Consider the following 5,637-nt stretch of genomic DNA (forward strand, 5'->3'; position numbering starts at 1 on the left):
TGGTGCTTCACTAGGCTTATATACGGAGGAGTTCAAAGAGGAGAATGAACTACATGCTCTCAGTCGCCACATACATTTCTCTCCCTCGAAGTGCTGGCACACTTTGGCCTCTAGCACGGCCTCCTACAATCCTAGCCACTCCAAGGCATCAATTTTCCCACCATCCCTGAGGTACTTACATGCTATTTTAGCTCACACGATTACAGGGAGGTGAGAGAGCACTGGCGTCGTCAACACCCACGACGTCTACTTCTTATGGTGCATGTCGCAAGGGCACGTCATCGACCTTGCCTATTTCATCGCCTTTGTGATTCAGCACCAAACAGAGCGGCATAGGAAGGGGGTCATCTCCATTGGCCCCTACGTGACCCGGCTGGTGCGACACTTCGAGCTCCTCAACACCATGACCCAAGAATCATCCCTCACCCTCATCAGCCAGATGTCTCCAGAAGGCATCTCGAGCATGCTTAGCATGAGGATGATCGAGAGGCGCCAAGGAACTTACCCTCCCCAGTATTGCCTCGCCTAATCTACCGAGGAGGAGGCCTACGAGGACATTCTTGATGATGTCCCCCCACAGCACGAGGGCCTACCGACTCAGCCATCACCACTCTCTCGTCCAGTTCATGCGGCGGCTTCATACTCTAACATCCCTGAGCGCCTCACCCGATTTGAGCAGCAGTGTTTTCAATGATTTGACAACATCGATGCTACTCTACAGCAGATTTGTCAGCATCTCCATATATCATCGCTAGTCCCACCTCGCAAACCATCCAGCGATGAAGATGTTTAGAAATATTTATTTCTTATTTTATGTTTTTAATTATTATTGAAACTATTTTTTATTTTTATTAGATTTTAGAATTTTATTTTTAATTATCAATTTCGATTTTCCTTTATGAGTAATTATTATTCCTAATATCCCCTAAAAACTTCCTGATTTTATCACAGTTATGTAGAGCTCTTAAGCTCATCATCACATAAGAACTAAAACTCCACCGGGAAAGGTTCTCCACGACTGTCATGTCCTGCTCGCCCACGACCATAGCTACCACTAGAGATAATATTCTTTTGGCACAAGACTTATGGACTAATGAACCTCTATAGCCGCCAGAGTATCCTCTTCCACTCTTGAACCAATTACTCTCCAAAACTCTAGTTTGAGGAATTCATCATACAGGAAGTTTCACTTTTCTCCCTATCTTATTTTTATATTCTATAATACCTATCTTTGTACATCGAGGGCAATGTACATCTTAAGTGTGGGGGGCATTCATTTCATTATCAGAAAAATCCCTGAATGATTACCTTATTCTCTTGAAAAGCTCTCATATCATATTTAGGATAAATTTTAATTGATTTATGATTTTGATTGATATATCTTGAATTAAAACATAGGGATTTATGCATTGATTGTTTAAACTTTAAGACGTTAGAGAATCAAGCATGATAAGTTGATTTTTAAGAATTTAAAATTATAGGTTATTTCCCCAAGTCTAGGTATTACTTTGAATTGGAATTCATGAGTCTAAACATCAAAAAGACATAATTTTTTGTGAGATTTTTGAGCCTTTTGAGCATCTATTAATCCTTTCATGCTCACTTTTATTATTGCTTTGAGTGTGTCAGTATTGAACTGTTATTCAAGAACTTGCTTGATTATGCATGTCGAGACCACACCATTTGATTTGATATGTCAAAATGATTAAGGCACTTAGGATTAACCCACTCATGCCATGAAAAGCCTACCTTCACGATTAACCCCTAGTAAACCCCCTTGAGCCTAACAAGCCATTTCTTGTTTTACCCTCAATATTAACCTTTAACCCATTATTGTTGAAATCCCCTAAATTAATCCCTATTTTTGTCGAGATTTGAGTTGAATGGATTGCTTAGCTATGTTTTTTTCTTAATAGTTAGTCTATATTATTTAACTTGTTATTAAAAAAAACTATGTATACATATCTATAATTTCATATTCTAAGAGAAGCTCTGTTGTACGCAAATGAAGACTAACTCTTTTTCTAATTAGGCAATTTTTCAATTCAATCTCGATTCTAACCCTTTCTTTCAGCTTGTGGCCACACCCCCCTAACCAAGCCTTACTACAACCCTCTAAAGACCTTTTGATTGATGTATCATCTTAAATTATAGTGGTGGAGATTTGATTTTCATGCAAGCCTATGGTAATGGCTTTTCATTATTGACTATTAAATGCTTCATTTATTATCCTTAAACACCGTGAGTGATTTGAGTGAATCTTTAGTGAGGATGTGAAACTTTGTGATATTCTGAATCAAAGGTAATTACTTAGATGCGGAGAGACAGCTATGTTTGCATGATTAAATACTCAACTTGGAATGTTTGAAACTTTTATGTTCTTTTAGTTGAATTTTCAATGTATGATTACCTATGGATTATTTTGAGATATTATCGATAAGAATTTTAAGTTGAGGAGAATTTATTTTGATTATGAGTTGAGGATTTTGCTTGAGGACAAACAAATGCTTAAGTGTGGGGTATTTGATAAACCGTAATTTATACATATTTTTACCCCATGTTTAACGCATTTTATGGATGATTTTCCATTAGAATTGGTGAATTCGATGCTCCAAATGCTTTAATTTCATGTTTTATACTTAGAAGAGCATAGGAGAGCGAAAGGAACGAGAAACGGGCCAAAAATAGAGAAAATGGGCCAAAGTACGAACTTCACACGGCCTGGACTTCCTTATACAGGCAAACCACACGGCTGTGTCAATCTGGCAGAATCGAAGCACGACTCACACGGCTATAGCACAAGCCTGTTCCATTCTAACAGGCTCGAGCACGGCCTGAATTAATCAAACACGAGCGTGCGCCACAGGCGTGTCCCTACCGAGCCCAAGTTAAGTCCAATTCCGAAAAGGCCACTTTTGAGGGCTCATAGGCATTCCAAAGCCTATAAATACACCCTAAAAGAGGAGAAAATAGGGCAAACAGAATAGGGAGTAAGGAATTACTCCAAGGAAGCCGATTGTTTCATCTCAGAAGCCGGATTCATCATCAAGACTGAAGATCTCTCCTCAATTCCCCTTCAGGAGTTTTGGGTTTTCTTTATGTTTTGTATTCTTTATTTTTCTGAGATGTTTTCTTATTTAGTTATGAGCTAAATCCCCTAAATACCTAAGGGGAATGAAACCTAAGACGAATCTTGTTATTATTTTCTGAATCATTTGATAAATATTTAACTTGTTCTTAATTATGTGTTCTTAATTCTTGTTTTGATATCCTAAAATACTGATTCAAGATAAGGTCTTATTTAGAGGAGGAATAGACCCTGGCTAAGAGTACATTTATCATAATTAAGCGGAGTTGATTGCACGCCTAGACATAGGGTGACAAGATTTTGCCAGATTAGGGTGAAACCTAATATGAGTTGAGGATTTTGCTTGAGGACAAGCAAATGCTTAAGTGTGGGGGTATTTGATAAACCGTAATTTATACATATTTTTACCCCATGTCTAACGCATTTTATGGATGATTTTCCATTAGAATTGGTGAATTCGATGCTCCTAATGCTTTAATTTCATGTTTTATACTTAGAAGAGCATAGGAGAGCGAAAGGAACGAGAAACGGGCCAAAAACAGAGAACATTGGCCAAAGTACAAACTTCACATAGCCTGGACTTCCTCACATGGGTAAACCACACAGCCGTGTCAATCTAGCAGAATCGAAGCACGACTCACACGGCTATAGTACAAGCCCGTGCCATTCTAACAGGCTCGAGCACAGCCTGAATTAATCAAACACGGGCGTGTGCCACAGGCGTGTCCCTGCCAAGCCCAAGTTAAGTCCAATTCTGAAAAGGCCACTTTTGAGGGCTCATAGGCATTCCAAAGCCTATAAATACACCCTAAAAGAAGAGAAAAGGGGGCACACAGAATAGGGAGTAAGGAATTACTCTAAGGAAGCCGATTGTTTCATCTTAGAAGCCGGATTCATCATCAAGACTGAAGATCTCCCCTCAATTCCCCTTCAGGAGTTTTGGGTTTTCTTTATGTTTTGTATTCTTTATTTTTCTGAGATGTTTTCTTATTTAGTTATGAACTAAATCCCCTAAATACCTAAAGGGAATGAAACCTAAGACGAATCTTGTTATTATTTTCTGAATCGTATGATAAATATTTAACTTGTTCTTAATTATGTGTTCTTAATTCTTGTTTTGATATCCCAGGATACTGATTCAAGATAAGGTCTTATTCAGATGAGGAATAGACCCTAGCTAAGAGTACATTTATCATAATTAAGTGGAGTTGATTGCACGCTTAGACATAGGGTGACAAGATTTTGCCAAATTAGGGTAAAACCTAATAAGGGGATCCATAGATCGAGTTAATGCAACTCTAGAGTCTTAATTAGAGAAAAGTCTCAGTTATTCAATCTAGGGATTAGACGTTATTAGTCTTGAATAGGGATAATAACATAACTTAGGGATCTCTACAGAACAAGTTGAATGAATAAATCATCCGATTCAGAGCCAGAATAACAAGTAAAGTCTAGGTGGATTTGTCCTTAGGTATTGTCTTAAGTCAATCGATTTTTCCCAAAAGCAATTCCCCAATTCTTTTCTCTGTGAGTTCTTAGTTTAGATAATTAGTTAATTAAAACAAAACCCCATTATTCTTAGGCTAGAGTAATAAAAAGACAGTCATTACTAGTACTTTTAGTTCCTTTGGGTTTGACAATCCAGTCTTGCTAAAACTATACTACTGTTCGATAGGTACACTTGCCTACATCGCGATAATAGTTAGTTTCAAAAACGATTAATTATAAATATTTAAAACCTATCACGAAATAACGTGATCTATATTCTGTGCATGCTCCTCCTCCATTCGAATTGCACCTCATCATTGGATGTACCTGAGTAGAACCACACAAACTATCAATCTTTTTATTTAAGAGTTCTACTTGGTCAGATATCATAGTAACTGCATCGAGGTTGAAAACACAGGCTACTTTCGTCAGCTTTGTCCTCATAAGTTGCCACTAATAGTTATTCAGTGACATCTCCTCAATAAATTCGTAAGTCGCCTTAGGTGTCATATTATTGATAGTTCCACCAGCGGCTGCGTCAATCATATGCCGAGTTGAGGGGTTTAGGCCATTGTGAAACATTTGGACCTGTAGCCAGAGTGGTAACCCATGGTGAGGGCATCTTTACAAAAGGTCCTTATATCTCTTCAATGCATCGTAGAGTGTTTCTAAATCCATCTGCACAAAAGAGGAGATATCATTATGTAATTTGGCTATTTTAGCCGGCGGAAAATATTTTAATAAAAAATTTTCAGTCATCTGTTCCCAAGTAGTGATTGATCCTCGTGGCAACGAGTTCAACCACTGTTTAGCCTTATTCCTCAATGAAAAGGGAAACAACAGGAGGCGAATGGCATCATCAGAAATGCCATTAATTTTAAAAGTGTCGCAAAAATCTAAGAAATTTGCTAAGTGAGCGTTGGGATCCTCGTCCTGCAAAGATCAGACTGAACAAACTTTTGGATCATTTGAATGGTGTTAGGTTTCAGTTCAAAATTATTTACAACAACAACAGGCCTAACTATGCTCGATTCAGTTCCTACTAAATTAGGTTTAGCATA

The 5,637-nt window shown here is 38.0% G+C and overlaps 1 non-coding gene across 1 annotated transcript; it reads left to right on the forward strand.

Moving 5' to 3' along the window:
• The first annotated feature begins 5,180 nt into the window (after positions 1-5,180).
• LOC121230059 (small nucleolar RNA R71) lies at positions 5,181-5,286 on the forward strand. Its single transcript, XR_005928011.1, has one exon. It is a non-coding gene; the product is annotated as a small nucleolar RNA R71 (small nucleolar RNA).
• The last annotated feature ends 351 nt before the right edge of the window (positions 5,287-5,637 follow it).

This window comes from Gossypium hirsutum, chromosome A05 (assembly GCF_007990345.1).
Source record: "Gossypium hirsutum isolate 1008001.06 chromosome A05, Gossypium_hirsutum_v2.1, whole genome shotgun sequence".
Lineage (NCBI taxonomy): Eukaryota > Viridiplantae > Streptophyta > Magnoliopsida > Malvales > Malvaceae > Gossypium > Gossypium hirsutum.